The sequence below is a fragment of the Schistocerca cancellata genome, chromosome 10, assembly GCF_023864275.1.
Source record: "Schistocerca cancellata isolate TAMUIC-IGC-003103 chromosome 10, iqSchCanc2.1, whole genome shotgun sequence".
Taxonomy (NCBI): domain Eukaryota; kingdom Metazoa; phylum Arthropoda; class Insecta; order Orthoptera; family Acrididae; genus Schistocerca; species Schistocerca cancellata.
Genome location: NC_064635.1, coordinates 38,312,469 through 38,339,170, shown reverse-complemented (window position 1 = coordinate 38,339,170; position 26,702 = coordinate 38,312,469). Strand labels below are relative to the sequence as shown.

Sequence of the window (26,702 nt, the reverse complement as noted above, 5' to 3'; positions counted from 1 at the left end):
AATTCTGTGAGCGTTCACATGCGTATCTACATGACCATATGACAGTCTCCTAGTTTCATCTCTAAATACCTGCAAAAAAAAAAAATGGTTCAAATGGCTCTGAGCACTATGGGACTTCTGAGGTCATCAGTCCCCTAGAACTTAGAACTACTTAAACCTAACTAACCTAAGGACACACATCCATGCCCAAGGCAGGATTCAAACCTGCAACACAGCGGTTGCGCGGTTCCAGACTGTAGCGCCTAGAACCGCTCCGCCACTCTGGCTGGCTAGATACTTGCAGCTTTACTCTATATTCCCGCACCAATGAGAAGTGTGACAAAAACACACATGTGGAAGTTTGAGATGGTCTGTGAGGCACGCACATTGGTTCAGGTGACCGCTCGCAATAACTGGGTAAATCGTCTTCGCATCCCACTCCGGCACATATTTTCATGATTCACCGTTAGATAGCACGTATATACCTAAGGCAGCCAAAGCCATATTACTCCCAATCAGCGAGATTATTTCGAATTAAAATTAATAACACAAAAAAACTAGTCAAAATTGTACCACGTTATCACAAAAGAAAGAAAGGCTTGCTTAGATTGAAGTCGGCTGAAATGTGTCGACACAAGATTTAGTAACAAAAGATCTGAAAATGGCTGGTAATTTATTCTTTCTCGATAAAATAGTTGCTCTTTCTTAATTATTTTTGAAATACTCTCCAAATGTTAACAAGCAATATAACTGCTGATATTAATATTACTTACCGGCTTTGGACTGTTTGTAGTCCCATTACATGCAGATTTTGTGCATTGTTTTTGAGGATTCTCCTGTAAGAACAAATAATTGAATAAAAAATTGAAAACAAAGCATACACAACAAGAAGCAGATAGAAAGTACTAAATCTGTGGACTGGCGAATTGTAGCCAGTAATTGAAGGAGAGTTTTCCTTCTTTTTTGGTTTTATTTGACTGAAGCTGCAACAAATTTATAATTCTTGGCTCGACATTGACAGTTGAGAAAGTTTGAATTGTTCTATACATGCATAGAGTCAGTCGGTAGGGGACTTAAACTTATGTTTACTACACTTATTTTCTGTTTTTATTCCTAGTAGCTATTTTTTTAATAAGCTTCCTTCAAATACAGGACAGGAAAATATCAATATTTCACAAATTAAATTCAATCTAAAAGGAATATTTTGTTTGCCACTCATTCTATAAATTATTTATTATTCCTTTGTTTCGTCCTATAAATTATTTTAGTGCATTATTAGTACATACGATATAGGACAAGTTAGGCGTAACTTAATGTATGCTACTACAAAAAAAGCAAGTTGTACATTAAAGTTGTGACCAAATATTTCGGAAAGTTATTGGCCAATTTATTTCCTAACTTTACACGATAGTCTAATAAACTTTTGGACTGATGTAGGCAAATACGGGAAATAAATATTTATGTAATATGTAAAGGGGACGCTTTTAGCAGAAAACTTGAAAAGGTATTGACCAATTTATTTCAAATTTTTGTATCATATTCTAAAAAACATTCGGACGGACATTGGCTATGTAATATACATATACATATACACACACACACACACACACACACACACACACACACACACACATATATATATATATATATATATATATATATATATATATATATATATATTAGTAAATGAAGGAGAAACGTTACTATTATCTTGAGTGCTTTGCTACAAACTTATTATAGGATATTCCACTGACATTCACACAGTCATAGGCTATGTATTTTTTTAAACAGGAATGAAGAGATTTTCTGAGAAAACCGACTGCATTAAAAAATGTGATGCTGTGAAAATGTACGGTTTCATTTTCTTATTCACAGTCAGTTTTAACACAGGCATCTGTGAATTTAAACCATCAGAAAAATTGTTTCTTCCACATATATTCCTTCTTGTGTTATATAATTTTATATAAAAATTGTATACAAAAGAGTGTTATGTTTTGTTTTATTCTTTGCAGACAGCTTGAGAGTAAAGAGTCGTGCTATATCAATGGCTTATCAACTTATTATTAGAATACTACTGCACTTTTTTTTTGAGTCACCAGTCTCCTGACTGGTTTGACTTGATATATTCCAATCTCTGTCTTCCACTTCAGTTTTTTCAATCTACAGCTCCCTCTAGTACCATGGAAATCATACCCTGATGTCTTACCAGATGTCCTATCGGCTTGTCCCTTCACCTTGTCTGCGTTTTCCACATATGCCTTTCCTCTCCGATTCTACACAGAACCTCCTCATTCCTTACGTTATCAATCCACCTAATTTTCAACGTTCCTCTGTAACCTAACATCTCAAGTTCTTCAGTTCGCTTCTTTCCGCTTTTCGCACAGTCCATGTTTCACTTCCATACAACGATGTGCTCCAAATGTTCATATCAGAAGTTTCTTCCTCAAATGAAGGTCTACGTTTGATACTACTAGACGTCTCTTGGCCAGGAATGCACTTTTTTCCTGTCCTCGATTTCTTTTAATGTCCACCCTGCTCTGTCCATCGTTGGGTAGTTTGCTGTCTAGGTAACAGAATTCCTTAACCCATCTACTTCGTGACCATGAATCGTGACGTTAAGTTTCTCTCTGTTCTCATTTCTGCTACTTCCCATTAATTCTCTCTTTCTTCGATTTACTGTCATTCCATATTCCCTACTCATTAGACTGTTCATTCCATTCAGCATATCGTTTAATTCTTCTTCAATTTCACTCTGGATAGCAAAGTCATTAGCGAATCTAATCACTGATATCCTTTCACCTTGAATTTTAATTCCATTCATGAACCTTTCATTATTTCCATCATTGCTTCTTCGATGTACAGATTGAACAGTAGGGGCAAAAGACTACAACCCCGTCTTACAATGTTTCTAATCCAAGCACTTCCATTCTTGGTCGTCCATTCTTATTATTCCCTCTTGGCTCTTGTACATAATGTATACTAACCGTCTCTCCCTATAGCTTCCCCCTATTTTTCTCAGAATTTTGAACATCTTACACCATTTTACATTACCGAACGCTTTTGCCAGGTCTACAAATCCTATGAACGCATCTTGATTTTTTAAAATCTTGCTTCCATTATCAATCACAGCTTCCGAAGTCACAAAAAAGGTGAAAACGTTCTCTACGCAACACACCAACCGAACACAATAAAATAAAAAAAAGACCCACAAGCTAAATGTCACATAATGTATAAAATTGCAATCTTGTTGATTTCAAGTCTTAAATAAGGTACTTAAAAGTGACAGTCACTTCGAAGGTGTTACAGATATGAGATTTAAAATAATAATATTAACTTGCATGTCTGGATGGGCGGACGCCGACGATATACAGACATACTAAGTTAATTCGAAACAAATTCACTGAATGTGAATATATGAATAACCTGGTCTCACCTGCGTTACCTAGAGATGTACTATATACTGGTGATAAATGAAAATTTGTGCCGGATCGGGAGTTCAAAATGATTCAAATGGCTCTGAGCACTATGGGACTTTTCTGAGATCATCAGTCCCCTAGAACTTAGAAATACTTAAACCTAACTAACCTAAGGACACACATCCATGCCCAAGGCAGGATTCGAACCTGCAACGTAGCGGTTGCGCGGTTCCAGACTGTAGCGCCTAGAACCGCTCGGCCACTCCGGCCGGCTAGATACTTGCAGCTTTACTCTATATTCCTGCACCAGTGAGAAGTGTGACAAAAACACACATGTGGAAGTTTGAGATGGTCTGTGAGGCACGCACATTGGTTCAGGTGACCGCTCGCGATAACTGGGATCCTTGTGTTGCATCAAAAAAGGAAAACTAATTCAAATGGTTCAAATGGCTCTGAGCACTATGGGACTTAATATCTGAGGTCATCAGTCCCCTCGAACTTGGAACTACTTAAACCTAAGTAACCTAAGGACATCACACACATCCAAGTCCGAGGCAGGATTCGAACCTGAGACCATAGCGGTCGCACGGTTCCAGACTGTAGCGACTAGAACTGCTCGGTCACCCTCGCCGGCCGCGTACGTTCATCCCAAACATTTCGCTATTCGTACACCCCTCGCAGACTGGCCGAAACTTCTATATGTAAGAGTGTCTACGTGATTATACCGTACATTCATCACGAAATACTTGCAGCTTTACTCTGTGTTACCGCACCAGAGAGAAGAGTGACATACAGACATGTGGAAGTTCGTGTAGGTCTGATAGGCGTGCACAGATTGCCAAATGGTTAAGGCGACCACTCGCGGTAAGTGGGAAATTATTCGCATTCGTCGTTTTTATTTCGAATTAAAAACAATAACAGAGAAAACTAGTCAAAATTGCACCACATTATCATAGTAGAATGGCTTGCACAGAGTAAAGTCGGTTGAAAGGTGCCGACACAGGTTTCCATAACAATAGACTGAACATATCCAGTAAATATATTCTTCCTCGTTTCTTGATAAAAGAGTTGTTCTTTTTTAATTGTTTTTGAGATACTTTCCCATATTAACAAACAACATAATTTCTGCTTTTAATATTACTTACTGGCTCTTTTCTGATTTTAATCCCATCACTGGCAGAACTCGGGTGTTGTTTTGGAGCCTTCTCCTGTAGGAAAAAATAATTGAACAACAAATTGAAAACAAAGTCTACACAACGAAAAATCAGGTGAAAAGTTCTAGACCGGTGGACCTGTGAACTATATTTGGAGGGGAGGTTCCTATTTGTTTTATTTGACTGAAGCTTTAGGAAATTAATGTTTCATGGATGGAAGCTGATAAGAAAGCCAGTTTTAATTGTTCTATACATGAGTAGATTCAATCGGTAGGGGACTTAATATTATGTTTACCATAGTTATTCGCTATTGTTACTCCTAGAATATAGAGATTTTTAAAAGTACCGTTTAGATGCACGACAGGAAAATGCCAATATTTCGGAAATTCAAATCAAACTTGAAGGATTATTTTATTAGCCATTCGTTCTATAAATTACATATTTATTTTTCTAGTGCAATAATTTTAGTTCATTGTTTGTAGTATGATACAGGTCACGGCAGGGATAACTTAATCTACATAAGGACAAGCTGTAGTATAACATTGTTATCAAAAATGTCCAAATTTTCTTGACCGAGTTAGTTCCTATTTTTGCGCGATACTTTAATAAATTTTCGGACTGGCATTGGCAAACGTTTTTTAATTACCTATGGTAAATAAATGTAGCTTTAATATATAAAGGGGAAACGAAGAAATAATACGTGACAGGAATCACTTCAGGTTCCTGATAGTAAACTCAGATGAGCCAAAACCTCAACCCAAGAGAGTGTGGACTGTCGAGCAGACACGAGCAGTTGGCGAGAAAATGAAGAAGCACTGGGAAGAACGGAAGAAAAAGGAACACTATAAGTCTTGGGTTTATGCGGTCCATAGCTGGCCAAATTCATAAATAAAAAAAGGGGGGAAACGCTGTTAGCAAAAATCTCGGAAAGGTATTGACCAGTTTATTTTAGATTTTGTGCATGATACTGTAGAACACCATCAGATGGACATCGGCTATGTATTCTTTTAAATATATGTAATAATATTAATAAATTTATTATATAAAGAGGAAATGTTGATAGCAAAATTTTCGAAGAGTTCTTACTATTTTTCTATAAACTGTTACCCGACATTCCATTGACATCAGACGGACATAGGTTATGTATTTTTAAAGAACAATGTACTGGTTTAATGAATTAACCATCTGCGTGAAAAGATATAGTGCATCGTGAAAATGTACAACTTTATTGTCTTTTTCGCAGTCAGTTTTCGTCACAGATTTCAGAGCATTTAAGCCATTAGACAAACTGTTATCTCCACTTACATTCTTACTCCTTATACATAAATTAAAACAAAAATTGTGTACTCAAAAAGCATGCTGTTTTGTTTTCTTTGTTGCAGACAGTTTTAAGAGGAAAGACAAATGGTGTATTTATGGCCTAACAACTACTGTATTATGGAATCTGAATCAAACGAAACTTTGCAATCCTGCCTATTCACTGAATAAAAGTATGAGAAATACCTTCATTGAAGCTACTACACATACAAATCCAGTATCTGGAGACAGATCTCCTGTTGCCCTTACAATAAGAGGGGTGAAGAGGAGTTGGAGAGAGATTGGGGAGATGGAGATGGACAATGAGTGGGGAAAGAAGGAGGAGATGCACATAGAGATATGGTATGAGGAGGAGATGGACAAGGAGAGAGGGAGAAGGAAATGGGCAGAGAGAGAGAGAGAGATGTGAGAAGGAGATTAGGATGCATATACAATTCACATACGCATTCGGCAATTGCAGAGCACTGCCAGGTTCGTTAGGTAATTTATAATTGCAGTGGTTATTAACAGATACTACCTGATCAAAAGAATCACATTAAAAAATTATATAAATCCTTGGGGAGTAAATGAGACCATCCACCGAAAATGAGATATGGTGAGTTGATAGCAGCCACACACAAACACACACAGACAAAATAAAATAAAGATGGCTAGCTTTCAGAGTAAATCTTTTCTTGAGCTAGAGTACATGGCCATGTCCACATCCTCTCATTCTCTCTCCAACTCCCTCCTCCCTCCCCCCCCCCCCCCCAATTGTTGTTGTGGTCTTCAGTCCAGAGACTGGTTTGATGCAGCTCTCCATGCTACTCTATCCTATACAAGCTTCTTCATTTCCCAGTACCTACTGCAACCTACATCCTTCTGAATCTAGTGAATTCATCTCTTGGTCTCCCTCTACGATTTTTACCCTCCACGCTTTCCTCCAATACTAAATTGGTGATCCCTTGATGTCTCAGAATATGCCCTACCAACCGATCCCTTCTTCTAGTCAAGTTGTGCCACAAACTCCTCTTCTCCCCAATTCTATTCAATAACTCCTCATTAGTTATGTGATCTACCCACCTAATCTTCAGCATTCTTCTGTAACACCACATTTCGAGAGCTTCTATTCTCTTCTTGTCTAAACTATTTATCGTCCACGTTTCACTTCTATACAAGGCTACAAATACTTTCAGAAACGACTTCCTGACACTTAAATCTGTACTCGACGTTAACAAATTTCTCTTCTTCAGAAACGCTTTTCTTGCCAATCCCAGTCTACATTTTATACCCTCTCTACTACGACCATCATCAGTTATTTTCTTCCCCAAATAGCACAATACTACTTTAAGGGTCTCATTTCCTAATCTAATTCCCGCAGCATCACCCGATTTAGTTCGATTACATTCCATTATCCTTGTTTTGCTTTTGTTAATGCTCATCTTATATCCTCCTTTCAACACACTGTCCATTCCGTTCAGCTGCTCTTCGAGGTCCTTTGCAGTCTCTCACAGAATTACAATGTCATCGGCGAACCTCAAAGTTTTATTTCTTTTCCATGGATTTTAATGCCAACTCCGAATTTTTCTGTTGTTTCCTTTACTGCTTGGTCAATATACAAATTGAATAACATCGGGGATAGGCTACAACCCTGTCTCACTCCCTTCCCAACCACTGCTTCCCTTTCATCCCCCTCGACTCGTATAACTGCCATCTGGTTTCTGTACAAATTGTAAATAGCCTTTCGTTCCCTGTATTTTACCCCTGCCACCTTCAGAATTTGAAAGAGAGTATTCCAGTCAACTTTGTCAAAAGCTTTCTCTAAGTCTACAAATGCTAGAAACGTAGGTTTCCCTTTCCTTAATCTTTCTTCTAAGATAAGTCGTAGGGTCAGTATTGTCTCACGTGTTCCAACATTTCTACGGAATCCAAACTGATCTTCCCCTAGGTCGACTTCTACCAGTTTTTCGATTCGTCTGTAAAGAATTCGTGTTAGAATTTTGCAGCCATATACATAGACATCTCTGCGCCCCAGATGATGCACAATACCAGGACTGCAGTTCAGCAGAATGGCTGCGTTGGGGTTTGCCATATGTCGAGTTGGGTGGGTAGAGCTAGGAAGAGGGTTCGGGAAGAATAAACAGCAGCTCAGAGGGAGGCCATCGGTTTACTGGTTAGGAATGTGGGACGGAGGGGTGACAGGTACATGGGATAGACGTTTGATGCAAACATGAATTGGCATGTGCATTATACAGGGTGTTCCTGCTATCTTGTCCACCCAAAATATCTCTGAAACAATAACAGCTATTGGAAAACGACTTTCACCATTATCGATGTAGGGCTGGGGCCCATGAATGTACATATTTGGAAACATTCTAAAACGAAAGCATATGTGTTTTTTAACACAAACTTATGTTGTTTTAAACGGACCTCCTATATTTTTTCTTTAGCAATCCATAGCATGACAAAGCACATACACAATGGCCTTGATTGCATCGCAATATTCCATTACATCCCGAGATATTGAGACGCGAAATTGACGCTTGAAACACCCGACATGCGCTGCTAGCGCACGTCCTGAGGCTCAGGCGTGAACCCCATGCTGCCCGTAATCGCGATGTGATTGACATGTGTAATCACACCTCCATACTTATCAAGAGGTCCGAAACGAATAATACGGTCTGCTGCCATCAACTCTCACAAGCACATAATGGTTTCCCTCTTGCACGATTTACGTATCTACGTACACAATATGAACCAGTACCGATCGGTGTACAGCCATCAGGTTGTCTTATTTATCCTGCACACCCAAAATAAGATTTATCTAATGCGTCATATGACCCATTGTGCCTGTCACGCAGGGCCTGGCTCTACCTAGTCAAGTGTCCAACGCAGTTCCCACTACTGCCACAGTTACCACTTCGCCTTGTTTATGATTTGCGAACCATGCAAACTCCTGTACTCCACCACCCTCCGAGCATCCCATTTGTTGTTGCTTTGGCGTGCAGTACACCGCTTGCCACTGTAGTCGTGCATCAGAGTAATCTAGTGACGGCACGGAGGTAGTACACATTGTGAATAAACGTTGTGTTGTGGAACTTATACTGTACAGTATAAGGTACTCACATGAAGATATGGTAGAAATGCTGCTGATCTATGGAGAATGTACGTTGACGGGAAATACGTTATGAGATTGCTTGTTTGTTGATAGTACTGTTAGCGAACATTATGATTATTAAGTTAATATGTCTGTTTTCTACCCTACTCTACATACCTGTTGTAGGTGGACGAAATGCTGTTGAGGCAGAACGACTGTACAGAAGACGATTCCCTGACAAGCCATCGCCTTCGCGCTGGATGTTTGGTCGTCTCACATCTCGTCTACGTGAAACGGGAAGCTTAAATCCAAGACCTTGACATCGTCCTAGAACACGCACAGATGAACGTGCTGAAGTTGCTGTGCTCGCTACCCTAGCTGTGAATCCTCAAATCAGCACACGTCAAATTGAACGTGAAGTTGGTGTGTCGAAATAAAGTGCACAGTGTATTCTTAAACGTCATAAATTTCATCCGTACCATGTTCATTTACACCAGGATCTTCATGGAAATGACTTCCGCAATAGGGTAACATTTTGTCGGTGGGCTCAGCCAAAACTTCTGACTAATCGAAATTTTTTTGCAGATGTTCTCTTTACCGACGAGGCATCATTCTCCAACAAAGAAATTGTCAATGTGAGTAATATGCATTATTGGTCCGCAGACAATCCAAAATGGCTCCGTCAGGTAGAGCATCAACGTCCGTGGAAAGTTAATGTTTGGTGTGGGATTATTGGAGATACCATTATCGGACCTTTCTTTATAAATGGCATCCAAAATGGCAGACAATACTCCAGATTTATACGACACAATCTTCCTGTTCTCTTGGACGCCGTACCTCTGAACCGGAGAATGGTCATGTGGTATCAGCATGACGTATGCCCTGCACATAACGCCTTACGAGCACGACGACTTCTGAACCGTAAGTTCCCTGGTAGGTGGATTGGACAAGGTGGCCCAGTTAGGTGGCCTGCCCGATCTCCGGACCTTACACCGCTGGATTATTTTCTTTGGGGAGCAGTGAAGAATGCTGTTTACCAACAACACCAGAGGACATGAAGCAACGCATTATTGATGCTTGTACAGCCATCAAAGAGGAAACAGTAGCACGAAGTAGGGCATCCTTCATCCGCAGAGTAACCCTATGTATGGGAGCCAATGGGCATCACTTTGAGCATGAGATGTGAACGCTATGTTTAGTATGTAGTGCTGGTATCACAGTGGAAGTTTCTACAAAGGGCCACTTTACGCAGTGATGTTAAGAAACATTTTTTTGCAACAATTTGTCATTTAACGCATTAGATAAACATAACATTGATAATTATGTGATAATAAAACTAATTGGTTAAACATGTTTACATTCATCTTCTATGTCCTACCTGAACTTCCCAAATCAAAACAGTTTTACCTAAACAACGGTAAAACTTTAGTCGTTTCACTAAAACCACTAACATGAATTTTACTATTACGAGTGAACGATTAACTGTCACTTGCGCTAGATCTACAGTAAAGTAAAGTTTTAACGTCGAACGGCATTACCTTTTTAATAACGGATTAACGATAAGCGAAGTTAACTTTGTGACTAACGTTGCGGTACACAGATATGTTACAGAACCGGATCACCCCTAGCCTATGGGATAAATACCTGTTGGAATGTACGACGTTAATGCACGATGGCAGCAGACCGTATAATTCGTTTCGGACCTCTTGATAAGTATGGAAGTGTGATTACGCATGTCAATCACATCGCGATTACGGGCAGCATGGGGTTCACGCCTGAGCCTCAGGACGTGCGCTAGCAGCTCATGTCGGGTGTTTCAAGCAACTTCGCGTCTCAATATCTCGGGATGTAATGGGAATACTGCGATGCAATCAACGCCATTGTGTATGTGCTTTGTCATGCTATGGATTGCTGAAGAAAAAATATAGGAGGTCCATTTAAAAAAAACATAAGTTTGTGTTAAAAAACACATATGCTTTCGTTTTAGAATGTTTCCAAATATGTACATTCATGGGCCCCAGCCCTACATTGATACCGGTGAAAGTCGTTTTCCAATAGCTGTTATTGTTCCAGAGATATTTTGGGTGGACAAGATAACTGGGACACCCTATATATATATATATATATATATATATATATATATGTGTGTGTGTGTGTGTGTGTGTGTGTGTGTGTGTGTGTGCATGCGTGTGTTTCTGTTTGTGTGTGTGTGCGTGTGTGTACTCTAACTTAGGGAAGAACATATACTGAAAGCTAGCAAATTTCATGTTTATTTGTGTGTGCTGTTGATAACTCAAAGTTTCCACTTTTTAGAGAGTGGTCTTCTTTACTCCTAAAGTATTTACATTCCACCTCCATTTTGCTACTACAAATAACAATAGAGTGTAACATAGCCAATACAAAACAATATTATTAACAATATTTGATAAATCAGGTTTACTTATTATGATGTTCCAGAAATTAAGAAACAGAGTAGAAGGAGTGGTCAAACAAGACTTACTTCACATCACTTTAAATCTATTCAACGTTGGCATGCATTTTAGGTGAAGTAAAACGTATCATTATATAATATAACACCCAGATAATATACTCATGTTTTTCCTTAATTTGTACTTGTAGCCTGAAAATGTGGATGGCATTGTAAGAAACCAGTGCAGACGACTTTCTAACATCCCTCAAATTCGAAGATGACATGTTGTACTAATTTAGACCTGTGGCTGATTTTGGTTGGTATCCACAGGACACACAAAATGTATAATAAATTGTAAATTGGACATACAATTTAAATGACAGCGATATGTAATATATCATATTCCTTAACATAAAAATAACCTCTATGTATGTAGTTCAGGAAAATAATAAAGAACACACTGAGGAAGCCACAACTCTGGTGAAACAGGTTTGGGTCATAACTTGTGTAGTTGCAAACCGGCGGACGCATCCTTAATTCATTATTATTCTAAAAATGGTAATCGCACTTTGACGTGCTTAGCGCCAGAAAATTGTATACTTTGTAGACCCAGGTTTTAGAGCCTTCTACATCCATAAATAAATCAATTTCACGTTATGATAGCTTTCATACTCAAAATTTCGTCAATTTTGATTTACCAATTGATTTCTGAAAATATTATGTACTTCAGAATTTATAGGCCTAATGGTTAATAAAAGAAGGTTGCCAATTTTGAAAATATTAAAAAGTAATTGCATTTGTTACTTTTTTATATTCATTTCATTGTCGATGGTAAAATTAATGGAATTGTAATGGAGACATCCATCTTGTTTACAGTTCATACTGAAAAATACCAATTATTGTATATAACACAGACTTCTTTTCAGATCATATATTTCTAAAAATTTGACTACTAATTTTCTTGGTGTACGACTGATACTTGATAAGACATCGAAGTACATATAGAAACCTATATTTTCGGAAAAACTGTGTTTGTCAATTAGGAATGTTTACAAGCTTTCATTCATAAGAAATAAATAAATAATGTAATAAATTCAACTGAAATATGCCTAAAATTTTTATGGTATCGAACATTTCATTAAATGAGCAGGAGTTCTGAGGCGGCTAGATACGCAGTAGCTCATTCTTGCAGTAGTGGGAGGAAACGTATGGTGCAGATATTTCAGGACCATTGGATTGGTTGGGGTAGCCAAAACTTAGGCCTCCTAGTTTCCCATATATCAGACCTAGATTTCCGCATATGGGGACACTTGAAGGAATTATTCAATGAGATTCCAGCCTACGAAGTCCAGCCTACGAAGTACAGACAATACAGTACTGTGTCTTGTACAATGATGATCAGGTCGACTTCAAAGAAATTGGGATTGCAAATGTCGAAGGGCAGAAGGATGCATTTTCGCTGAGTTCCTCCTACTAACAAAAGATCTCATTTCATTATGTTCTTTTTTGTTGGGATGCGTAATAGCGTCTCTCAACGTTTTCGACACTTTCTTTAACACCTTCCGTGTGGTAGGCACTAAAAAATGTGCTGCACGCACCAACTTACCCATGTACGAGGTGCGACAATAAAGTAATGAAACAGATGTGAAAAAAAGTTGCTTACCGTTGTAGTCAAGTTTAGTGTTGTCTCCTCCAAAGTGGTTCCCTTCTGATCGCGCACACTTTTTCCAGCGCTTCTGCCATTGATGGTAGCATTTCTGAAACTCATCTTCTGTAATACCCTCCGAGACCCTCGTCACAGCTTGCATAAAAGGTTCTCGGTTTACATGCCGTGTCAAATTTGGATAAAATCCCGAGCTTTTGATGACTACCTCCGTCATCTTCGTCAAGGGTTTGGATTTTATCTAAATTTGACGCGGCAAGTAAACCGAGAACTTTTTATGCAAGAACTCCATCGCGAAAGACTTCGTAGTCATACCTCGTCACAGCTTTTTGTTGTTTGAAAATGGTATTCCTTGACCGCTGTTTTGACTCTTGGAAATACAAAAATGTCGCACGGAGCCATATCTGGTGAATAAGGCGTCTGTGGTAGTACTGAAATTTGTTTTGAGGTTAAAAATTGCTGTACTGACAGAGCAGTATGGGATGGCGCATTATCGTGATGCAGAATCCAATTATCAGCAGTGTTGGCATGGACACGAAGAACTCTTTTACTAAGTATTTCTAAAATTTCTTTGTAGTAATATTCGTTAACTGTTTGTCCAGGAGGCATCCTCTCTTTATGAACAATTCCCTTGGGATCAAAGAAGCACACAAGCATGGATTTCACTTTTGACTTTGACATCCGAGCTTTTTTTGGTATGGGTGATCCCTTTGAGCACCATTGTGAACTTTGGCGTTTTGTCTCTGGATTATACTGAAAAAACCAACTTCCATCAACACTGATAACACGGCAAAACAATTCGGGATTGATTTCCGTTTGCTCTAACAGATCGGATGCCACATTTTTCCGTGTTTCTCGCTGTTGTGGTGCGAAATTTTTGGGGACCATTTTTAAACAAATCTTTCTCATACCAAGATCTTCAGTTATTACTAGACGAACCGTTTCTCGATGGATGTTCAGTTCTTCTGCAATCATTTTCACGGATAATCTTCGGATCAGATCGTAAAAGTTCACACACCCTGTCCAAGTTGACATCCATCCCTGAGGTTGATGGTCGTCCAGTGCGGTCATCACTAAACGTTTTGTGCCAACGAAAAACTTGAGCTCTTGACATAAGCTCCTCTCCAAAAGCCTTCTGAAGCTTATCGTGAGTTGTCGTCACGTTTTCACCCAATTTAACGCAAAAGAATGGCATACCGTTACGCAATATTATGCGGTTCCATTTCCATGACGAGAGACACAAGCACTTGTTAACTTATTACAGCACAATTCACGACTGAGCAGTTGCATCGATGTGCCGCTTGGACTAGAAGCAGCTTATAGACCAAGTGTGGTGTCACCGCCAGACACCACACTTGCTAGGTGGTAGCTTTAAATCGGCCGCGGTCCATTAGTACATGTCGGACCCGCGTGTCGCCACTGTCAGTGATCGCAGACCGAGCGCCACCACACGGCAGGTCTTGAGAGACGTACTAGCACTCGTTCAATTACACCTTGTGATTCTAAATCGTTTAATGTTCTTGCGACCTCATCACGCAATGCGTGGGGAACATTGCGCGCTCTGAAAAATTTCGGTTGCGCGTTTACTTTCAGTTCCAAATGTGCTTCATAGTTCTTAGCGCAGCCAAGGCCCGGTGCAAAAATGTCTGCAAATTCCTCACATAGACGAGAAACACTGGCGGAAGGCACAGTCTGGTTCACTGATAGGACCTGATTTACGATACACAAGTTAAACAACTGAAATAAATCTAAACCAAACAAGTTCACTGCAGAAGAAGAACGAAGAACGTAAAATGACACAAGTTTTGTTTGTCCTTTGTATGTTGCAAGAAGGCTGCACTGTCCTAACACAGGGATATGCTGTCCTGAATAACTAGTGAGCTGAACATTTGCGGCACGCAACGGAGGTGCGCCCAGTTGTACGGACGACTTTGCTAGCGACTACACTGACGAAGCCTTTCTTTCATTTGCCGAGAGATAGAATAGCCTTCAGCTAAGTCCATGGCTACGACCTAGCAAGGCGCCATTAACCATTTCTAGAGAGAGTCTCACTTGTATCATCAAGAATGCTGTATACAAATGATGGATTAAAGTTAAGTATTCCAGCAGCTACGTACTTTTCTTTATAGCATTCATTACGTATCATGTTTCAGACCTAACGCAAGCCTGCGTGAGTTGAAGCGTGCATTTCGGCCTCCTCTCTAAATTAGTGTGCGTTGTGTTGGCTAATCTGCCGACACAACACCAAAGTCAAAAATATTGTGCCTACGCAAGCCTGCAGGGTTGCCACATCTTGGAAAGAAAATTAGTCTCATTACTTTATTGTAGCATCTCGTATATGGGTCTATAGAACACACACGCTGAGGTGACAAAAGTCGTGGAATAGGGATATCACATATACAGATGGTGGTAATACCGCATACAGAGTGCACAAAAGGACAGTGCATTGGCAGAGCGCTCATTTGCACTCAGGTCATTCAACTGACTAGGTTTGCGACGATGTTATGACCACACGGCGGGAATTAACAGACTTTGAATGCACAACGGCTGTTGAAGCTAGACGCATGGGATACCCTACTTCGGAAATTCGTAAGGGATTCTGTGTTCCGAGATCCCCAGTGTCAAGAGTGTTCGGGAATACCAAACGTCAGGCACTACCTGTCACCACAAAAAAATACAGTGGCCGAGACTCTTCACTTAACGACCGAGAACAGTGGCATTTGCGTAGAGTTACCGGTGCGAATAGATAACCAGCACTGCGCGAAATAACTGCTGAAACCAATGTGGGACGTATGACAAGGCTTTCCATTAGTACAGTGCAGCGAAATGTGGAGCAGCAGATGACCGACGTGAGAGCCTTTGATATCAGCACGACATCACCTGCAGCCCCTTCTACTGGGTTTGTGACGATATTAGTTGGACCCTGTGCAACTTGAAGGCCATGCAGTGGTGAGATGTGTCCCGATTTGTGTTGGCAAGAGCTGACAGCAGTGTTCGAGTGTGTACAGACTCTATACGAAGCCTTGGTCCCAATTTGTCAATATGGCAGTATGGTAGTTGGTGGTGGAGATCCAAGCTGTTGTGAGATGCGTTTACGTGGAGTGGACTGGGTCCTCTGGTCGAACTGAACCGATCATCGACTGCGAATGCTTATGTTCGGCTCCTTGGAGACCATTTGCAGCCATTCATGTACTTCATATTCCAAAACAACGATGGAATTTTTATGGATTACCACGTGGCATGGCATCAGCTCACAGTGGTTCGCGATTGGCTTGAATAAGATTTTGGATAATTCGTGCGAATGACTTGGCCACTTAGATCTCCCGTTATGTATCCCATAGACATTTTACGATACATGATCGAGAAGTAAATTCGTGCACAAAATCCTACACCAGCAGCACTTTCGCGGTTATGGACAGCTATAATAGCAGCATCGCTCAACATTTCTACAAGGGACTTCCAAAGAGTTGTTGAGTCCATGTCATGCCGAATTGCTGCAACACGCCAGGCAAAAAGAGGTCCGACATGATATTTGGAGGCATTCCGTGACTTTTGTCACCACAGCCTGTACGTCCCACGAATAAATAAATTCTAGTGGTTAAGACTATCAAAAACCTGAGTAACATAAACAGGCAAAATTCAGATATCTCAGACATTTTCATGTTTGTCAGATATTTCTGAGCTATGAAATTATGGATTCGTGTCAGTTTAATTGATACAAACTGCAATAAGACTGTGATGAAGTCATGAAAAAGGTGAAAACACTCGCTACGCAACACACCATCCAAGCAAAATAAAGTAAAAAATATAATAATAGAAATGGACCCACAAGCTGAGTGGCTACACAATGCGCAAAATGCAACTTTATTGATTTCAAGTCTTAAGTAAGGTACTTAAGAGTGACAGTCACTTCAAAGGCATTACATCTTTTACATTTAATATAATAATATTTACTTGCATGTGTGAGTGGGCGGACGTTGAAATACATTCGCTGAATGCGAATGTGCCAATAACTTGGTCTCAGCTGTTTTAGGTATAGATGTGCTACATACTGGTGACAAATGAAAAGTTTTTCCGGACCAGGATTCGAACCCGAATATCCCGCTTATCGCGATCGGTCACTCCAACCATTTCGCTATCCGTGCACGCCTCCTGGACCGACCAAAAGTTCTATATGTAAGAGTGTCCACATGATCATACTATAGTCTACATTCATCACGAAATACCTGCAGCTTTACTCTGTATTTCTGCACCATTGAGAAGTGCGACACGCGGACATTTGGAAGTTTGAGTCGTTCTGGGAGGCGCGTATGAATAACAAGTGGTTAAGGTGACAGCTAGCGATTAGCAGAAAATCCATCTTCACGTTCCGCTCTAGCACATATTTCCATTTGTCGCCAACAGGTAGCACATCTGTATCTAATACAGCTCAGGCCAAGTTATTCGCATTCAGCAAATTTATTTCGAATTGAAGTAATAACACAGAAAACTAGTCAAAATATTACCACATTAGCGCAAAAGAAAGCGCTGCACAGACCATGGGCTGAAAGATACCTTTACAAGTTTTGATAACAAAAGATCTGAAGATGGCTGGTAATTTAGTCTTTCTTGACAAAAGAGTTTTTGTTTTTTTAATTACTATTGAAATATTCTCCAAATATCAACAAACAGAATAATTGCTGATATTAATATTACTTACTGGCTCTTGTCTGATTGTTGTCCCATTACAGGCAGAACTTGTGTGTTGTTTTGGAGCCTTCTCCTGTAAGAAAAAAAAATAATTAAGGAATAAATTGAAGCCGGCCGCGGTGGTCTAGCGGTTCTAGGCGCTCAGTCCGGAACAGCGGGACTGCTACGGTCGCAGGTTCGAATCCCGCCTCGGGCATGGATGTGTGTGATGTCCTTAGGTTAGTTAGGTTTAAGTAGTTCTAAGTTCTAGGGGACTGATGACCACAGATGTTAAGTCCCATAGTACTCAGAGCCATTTGAACCATTTGAATAAATTGAAAACAAAGCATACACAACAAAAGAGCAGGTAGAAAGGTCTAGATCTGAGGACTGGGGAATTGCAATCTGAATTTGAAAGGAGGGTTTATTTTTGTTTTGTTTTATTTTACTGTAGCTTTAAGAAATTTATAATTCTTGGATGGAAGCTGACAATAAAGCCAGTTTTATTTGCTCCATACACGCGTAGATTCAGTCGGTAGGTGACTTAAGCTGAAGTTTACTGTAGGTGACTTAAGCTGAAGTTTACTGTAGTTATTTTCGATTTTTTTCTTAGTACCTATATTTTTTAATAAGCTGCCTTTAGATACAAGACAGTATAACGGCAAAACTTCAGGATTTCAAATCAAACTGGAAGGACTATTGTGTTAGCCACTTATTCCAAAAATTATTTGTTTATTCCTTTGTTTCGTCAAATAAATTATTTTTAGTGCATTATTTGTACACACTATATAGAACAAGTCAGGGTTAACTTAATCAACTTGACTACATAAAGACAAGTCGTAGTTTAATGTTATTAGCAAAAATCTCCAATAATTCTAGGCCAATTTATATCCTATTTTTACACGATGCTCTAATAAACTATTGGACAGACATAGGCAACAGTTTTTAAATACCTGTGGTAAATAAATATACACTCCTGGAAATGGAAAAAAGAACACATTGACACCGGTGTGTCAGACCCACCATTCTTGCTCCGGACACTGCGAGAGGGCTGTACAAGCAATGATCACACGCACGGCACAGCGGACACACCAGGAACCGCGGTGTTGGCCGTCGAATGGCGCTAGCTGCGCAGCATTTGTGCACCGCCGCCGTCAGTGTCAGCCAGTTTGCCGTGGCATACGGAGCTCCATCGCAGTCTTTAACACTGGTAGCATGCCGCGACAGCGTGGACGTGAACCGTATGTGCAGTTGACGGACTTTGAGCGACGGCGTATAGTGGGCATGCGGGAGGCCGGGTGGACGTACCGCCGAATTGCTCAACACGTGGGGCATGAGGTCTCCACAGTACATCGATGTTGTCGCCAGTGGTCGGCGGAAGGTGCACGTGCCCGTCGACCTGGGACCGGACCGCAGCGACGCACGGATGCACGCCAAGACCGTAGGATCCTACGCAGTGCCGTAGGGGACCGCACCGCCACTTCCCAGCAAATTAGGCACTGTTGCTCCTGGGGTATCGGCGAGGACCATTCGCAACCGTCTCCATGAAGCTGGGCTACGTTAGGCCGTCTTCCGCTCACGCCCCAACATCGTGCAGCCCGCCTCCAGTGGTGTCGCGACAGGCGTGAATGGAGGGACGAATGGAGACGTGTCGTCTTCAGCGATGAGAGTCGCTTCTGCCTTGGTGCCAATGATGGTCGTATGCGTGTTTGGCGCCGTGCAGGTGAGCGCCACAATCATGACTGCATACGACCGAGGCACACAGGGCCAACACCCGGCATCATGGTGTGGGGAGCGATCTCCTACACTGGCCGTACACCACTGGTGATCGTCGAGGGGACACTGAATAGTGCACGGTACATCCAAACCGTCATCGAACCCATCGTTCTACTATTCCTAGACCGGCAAGGGAACTTGCTGTTCCAACAGGACAATGCACGTCCGCATGTATCCCGTGCCACCCAACGTGCTCTAGAAGGTGTAAGTCAACTACCCTGGCCAGCAAGATCTCCGGATCTGTCCCCCATTGAGCATGTTTGGGACTGGATGAAGCGTTGTCTCACGCGGTCTGCACGTCCAGCACGAACGCTGGTCCAACTGAGGCGCCAGGTGGAAATGGCATGGCAAGCCGTTCCACAGGACTACATCCAGCATCTCTACGATCGTCTCCATGGGAGAATAGCAGCTTGCATTGCTGCGAAAGGTGGATATACACTGTACTAGTGCCGACATTGTGCATGCTCTGTTGCCTGTGTCTATGTGCCTGTGGTTCTGTCAGTGTGATCATGTGATGTATCTGACCCCAGGAATGTGTCAATAAAGTTTCCCCTTCCTGGGACAATGAATTCACGGTGTTCTTATTTCAATTTCCAGGAGTGTCTATGTAAGATGTAAAGGGGAAATGCTGTTAGGAAAAATCTTGAAAACGTATTGACCAGTTTATTTCACATTTTTGCATGATACTCCAATAAACATTCAGATGGTCATTGGCAAAGTATTTCCTAAATACACCTAATATAAATTAATATACATTACATATATAATGGGGAAACGTTGTTGGTAAAAGTGTCGAAATCTTCTCGAACGTTTTACTACAAATTGTTACATGATTCCACTGACATTCAGACGGTCATAGGATACGTATTGTTTTAAACAATAATATACAAAAACTTCCTGGCAGATTAAAACTGTGTGCCGGACCAAGACTCGAACTCGGGACCTTTGCCTTTCGCGGGCAAGTGCTCTACCAGCTGAGCTACCCAAGCACAACTCACGCCCCGTCCTCACAGCTTTACTTCTGCCAGTAACTCGTCTCTTACCTTCCAAACTTCGCAGAAGCTCTCCTGCTAACCTAGCAGAATCAGCACTGCTGATAGAGGGGATATTGCGGCCACATGGCTTAGCCACAGCCTTGGGCAAAGATCCCAAGTTCGAGTCTCGGTTCGCCAAGCTCTCCTGCTAACCTAGCAGAACCAGCACTGCTGATAGAGGGGATACTGCGGCTACATGGCTTAGCCACAGCCTTGGGCAAAGGTCCCAAGTTCGAGTCTCGGTTCGGTACACAGTTTTAATCTGCCAGGAAGTTTCAAATCATCGCACACACCGCTGCAGAGTCAAAACATCATTCTGGAATAATATACAGATTTGCCGACATTAGCGACTGGGAGAAAGGAAATGCAGTGGCATGAATATGTGCCATTTCATTTTCTTTTTCGCAGTCAGTTTTAACGTAGGTATTACTGTACATTGGAATCTGAACCATACAAAACTTTGCAGTCCTACCTACTCACAGACTGAAACTATGAGACATACCCTGAAGCTACTATCCTCACAAGTGAAGCAGCTTGAGGTAATCTCCTGCAGTCCTTTTATTACAGATCCAAATGGATTTATCCATTCATTTAAGTGACTCCTTTCCCCACTCCAGTTTTGTTTGCAATAACAGTAAGGATCAAGGTCTTGGAGAGTGGGGAAGAGGAGATGGAAAGAGAGGGGAGGAATAAAATGGACATAGAGAGCTGGGAAGAGGTGATGCGTAGAGAGAGAGGTGAGGAGGAGATAATTCCCAAGTTCGCCAGTTAGTTTATAATTATCATAGTTATTAAGTGATACTATGTAATCTACACAATCAAAGTAAAAAAATAATATAAATACTTTGGGAGTAAGGAGATTATTCACCTAAAAGTTGAGTTGATGGCAGGCATGCAGGAAAAAAGAGAGAAACCCGGCTACTTTCAGAGTAAATCCATTTTGAGCTAGCGTGCACATCCATGTCCGCATCCGCCCCCCCCCTCCCTCCTCCACAATAACACCTCTGTACCCCAGATGCACACTACCAAAATTGCAGTTGGGCTTGGTTGTGATTTGTGCTGTGTAGGATGGGATGTGGAGTGGAGGAGTGACTTGTGCACGGGCTATATACGTAATGAAGACGTGCTGAACGCGGTGGAGAGCTCTGCAGCATGAGGGTGACGTAATGTGAACTGGTATGTGCATAAGTGTGTGTGTGTGTGTGTGTGTGTGTGTGTGTGTGTGTGTGTGTGTACTCTAGCTCGAGGTAGAATTTATTCTGAAAGCTAGCAAATTTCATCTCTTTTTGTATGTGTGTGCTGTTGAGGACTCAACACTTCCGCATTTCGGTGACTAGTCTCCTTTATTCCTAACATACTTCGATTCTATCACAACGTTCCCTCCGTCTCTAATGACGTCGTTGTCGACGGGACGTTAAACACTAACCACCACCACCACCACCACCACAACGTTCCTATTATAAATAATAATATAGCGTGATTTAGTTAATACAGGATATTATAGTTAACAACATTTGGTAAATGAGGTTTACTTATAATGATCTTCCAGTTGTTAAGAGACAGAGTATAAGCAATGGTCAAACAAGAACTATTTCAAGGTTACAACTTCCGTATGCATTTTAAGTAAAATGTATCATTATATAACACAACGCCAATGTGATATACTCTTAGTTCTGCATTTATTTGCACTTTGTTGTTAGCATTGTAAGGAACCATTTTCAACACACATATTTCATCACTATATAGCATTAAACTATTTCTTTTCAAGAACAGTCATTATTAAATTCGTAAAATGGCAAAGGATGTAGAAGTTGACTAGCAACCAAATTATCCGTTTGGAAAAGCTGAAACTCATCGAAAACAGAAAATTTTCTGTTAATAATACAACGTACTAGATTGCAGCTTTCTTTCATTTTTAATATAATGAGATTATAGCTAGTATCTCCAATAATAACCAAGCTCTTCTATCTTCAGTTCGAGTTAGTTATGTGGCCATTGAAGTTGTTCATCATAACAGAATAGCAGGGGGGGAGTAACTTTTATTTTGTTTACATCCCTCACAATTCTACCTAGTGGTCCAATGATGGAAGCCTTCAGAACATGTGTCTGAACGAATAATTCTCTCTAATGTTCAGTGTTCAATGTCACTGCCGTCTATACAGTTTTTCTCCTGGGATGCTTCACTGTGTCTCACGTCCTCAGTCTCGTATGTGTCTAAAGACAGTTTTCCCCTTCCCTTTAGGTGCTAGATTCCTCAGAGTAACAGAACTCCATCTCTGGGAGACGCTTACCAACTCATTAAGCTGAGAAACAGTCAGTTCAGTGGTGATTTCATAATGGACACAAATTCTACAGTGTAAATAATGACAGAGCAGCTCAGTATTAAGAACTGAATATATTTAACAGCAAATCCTTCAAACAGCAAACAGTTACACTTCTTGCTTAGAGAGGTTTCAGTTGTGAATAGCAACTGACTTTACCTCTTAAAATCAAACTAGGATAGAACAACAGGGTTTACACATTATGTGCCTATCATTTTGTTTGCATCCACTCTGGATAAGAGAAGAGAAGAAGAAGGAAAAACGAACTCTAGAAAACGACTGATGTTGAGACACATTTTAGAATTTAAAAAATTAAATCCGTTATATATAAACGTTGAGAATCTGCAGTAGAAGAAGTGGGAAAGATAGACAGATTTCCCGAGTCTGACCACTTGGTCACGTTAACAAATATTAATGTGTACCTTACTTTCTGGATAAGTGAGATAGTATTGGTATTTAAAGCTATCTACCCAAAATATCTGTTCACACCAGCTTACACATTACAAGCCCGAGAACGGGTTTCATAGAAGGTCTGAACTGACTATTTGAAGATTTGCTCAATTTATGTATATAAATGTGTAAATATTCAAATCTACAATTCAGCCCACTGCAGCTCACTCTGTCACCATGTTTTTCATTATATATATATGTGTGTGTGTGTGTGTGTGTGTGTGTAATGAAACTTATAGTGGCAAACTGAACTGTAGTGAAATCTTTTGTTTTTTTTTTAGGCTGAGAAACAGTAAACTGGTTTTACGCTGTCAAAGTCAACAAATGTAATATTGTAAGGACACAACTAATTTCCTCTGATAAATCGAATTACATCTTCATCCTAAAGTGAATTCTCTTCAGACACGATCACTATTACGGCCTGACTTTAGTTTAGCGGTGATAATATGTGTTCGGAAGATTATTACATTACAAAAATTAATCAACAGTAGCAAAATTAATAGTACTCTATACATAAATTACATGGAGGTCTATACTTTGTCCCATGTTTCTCTGTAAAATGTTGTACAAATGTGACATATTGTACTTGACTCATTGAGAATATCTAACACACATAACCACGAAGCATCTATAACGAATACAATGTTACTCCACTTCTCTACTTTCAAAAAATAACTCAGATTCGAATTTAGTTTTCTGGTTTTCTACCATCACGGAAAAGACAGCGTTGTTTAGTCTTTCAATCAGTTGCTTTAACTTTGAAATGGAGCATAGTACGCATAATACAGTATAGCGTCCTATTTAAGGTAACCAGTTACCTTTGTTTTCTTTTTGCTTTTAAGATGGGCGTACGCATTTTGCATTTGACGGTGCATTTGTTTTAACGCCTGATTTGAAATCAACAACCTGCAGCAAAAAAGAGTTTAAATATAACTATTACATTGTTATCAGTAATCCCCAAATACGTAATAAACAAATAAGAACATTGGATGTGATCCATATCCATACTTTCCGTGCTAATGTTATAAGTGCGAAAGGAACTTTGCTTTCGCGTTAAAACCGCTGAACCAAATTTAATAAAATTTGGTGTGGAGATAGCTTAAATATTGGGGAAGAACATAGGCTACCTCGGAATGTCTTTAGTACGAGATATTTGTTAATCTGAAGAAAATTAAGCGAAATCTGGAACAATTATTGCTGTTTACTCTTTGACTTTTGAACTTTGTCATATTTACGAATATGTTTTTATTGTTTTATACGTTATATATAAGACGATTCAACGTAATAAATACAACACTAATACAATCCCCAACGTGTGTAATGCGTACTTCTATTCTAATTTCAGACACAAGCGCATCGAATTGTATTCGCTGAGCGCGTCGCGCCTCTTCCAGCTTCTGGGACGTTTGCTGACTAACAACTACGTCCTTTAAACGCTGGACGACAAACAGAGAGACTGTGCCTTTACATGTAGCGTGTGGGAGGCTTTTAGCGAGGCTGCATTTGATTGTATGCAAGCGCAGCCTGCTTATAACAGACAGAAACCTGGGTGCATCTAACATTATTGCCGATACAAATGTTACAAAAATTTGCGTCGCATCGAACTACAAGTTATTTATTTTCTCTCTTTGTCAGTTTAACTCTGTTTAATAATTTATGAAGTCCATATTTTACTTTAGTGTTGCCAGCCATCACTCATCGTAACAAAGTTACTGATAAGAGTCAACAATTCGTTGGTTAGCCTTGCTGACTTTTGATCACGGGATTGCGGGTAGAAATCCCAGCCGGGCCGGAATCAATCCGCTCGTGATTGTCTGTGTGTGTGTGAGTGAGTGTGTGAAGCTCATCATTGTATCGTCAACTACGCGCAAGTCGCCGAATTGGCGCCAAATAAAAATAATTAGTTGCAGCAAGTGCTCGAACATCCCGAATGGCACTAATGCCAAACACAGAGTTCATTTCATTTTACTGATATGCGAGTGCAGCTGCGAGTAACAGCCAGTAGCCGATACGTTTCTCCGAAAATGTGACGAAAAGTAAGTCGTTTGATACGAGAACTTGCAATAATAGATGTCGATCTTTTTGAATTCACCATTTATACACGATTTAGACGGTACCGCTAGATTTCGCTGTTATAGCTAATACGTCATTAAAAGCGCTGTCGCTATAAACTATGCCGACTATATTATATACAACATGTGCTATGCAAAGTGAAAGCTAGCTGCTAAGCGAAAAATACGTGACAGTGGTTGTTACGATAAAACTAACCATTTCCAAGGTGAATGGGTCCGTTCAGGTTATGTCCTTCCAAATGTATCTTCTATTTAACAATAGCAGGCCAGAACTCGATCACATTTCCGCCACACTATTTTCTATCGATACATTTTTTTTGTTTATTTTATCTTCAGTATGTTCAGTAGTTCACAATTTTGACAACAACGATAGTATGTTCGGAGCAACTGCGTCTCCCTGCGGTGGGACTGTGTGAAGACACCTCTAGCTGATTGGCCGTTCATCGCCGCAGCGCATCGCAGACGTAGTGCGCCTAGCGGCCGAGAGATGGCAGGCGCTTCCAGCTGGCTGTAGAGTGCCTAATGCCATGTCCCTCCCGTAGCGACTCCTGGCTATTTTTCCTTTTTTTGCCTTTTCTTTTCTTTTTCAAAATGTAGGGACGTAGGGATAGATTTCCGATCGCTCTGTAAAATGTACGGACTTTTTGTGCAAGAACGAAAAATTACAAAGTGGGAATTAAAAAAGAAAAAAAGTTGCCAAACTACATAAACTTTATAAACGTTGTATGTATCTTCCAGCATTATGTACGGAAAGTAGGCCGGCAAGGGCCTAAATCAGAGACGAAACGAGGTGGCGAACGAAGTATTTTAGTGAATTTCTGGAGAGGACAGAAGAAATAGACGTGTTTGTTGCTTAGCGCTCCTCGCGCCGATGAGCTATTTATTGCCTCCTAAGATACAAATTTCGCACGGCGGTAATGCGCATCGAACCAATTTCAAATGCGGTACTTATTTGCGGCATAGAACCAAAATTAAATTAAATTTGTAGCAATTCAACGCTATGATTAGAAGAAATATGGCCGCTGTTAAGGAAACCCTGACGAGAGCAACTACCGTGGACAGAAGACAATCAACGGCACCCTTTTTTCGCGTCTGCTGTAATATCTGCACTATTGTTACTTCCACTGTTGTATTCTTAACTTCAGCGCCGGGCACTATATTTCTGTCTTTGTTGTACGTTCACAGCTTGATAATAGAGAATAAACAGTTCGCATAGACCGGTTCAGCTCCTTTACCCTAGGTTTCTATATTTGGGATGTTTAACTGTAGTATTAGCATTTCTTTTTATGATGCCTTCAGCTCCGAGAAGGAAATGAAACGTACAAAACAGTGACAGTCAAAGCCGAAGCATGGAGAACAGATTCCC

General features: G+C 40.5%; 1 long non-coding RNA gene across 1 annotated transcript; it reads right to left on the bottom strand.

Moving 5' to 3' along the window:
- Positions 1-751: 751 nt before the first annotated feature.
- LOC126106446 (uncharacterized) lies at positions 752-25,743 on the bottom strand. Its single transcript, XR_007523349.1, has 4 exons — positions 25,533-25,743; positions 17,715-17,777; positions 4,541-4,603; positions 752-815 (listed from the first exon to the last, which is right to left on the bottom strand). It is a non-coding gene; the product is annotated as an uncharacterized LOC126106446 (long non-coding RNA).
- Between the last annotated feature and the right edge of the window lie 959 nt (positions 25,744-26,702).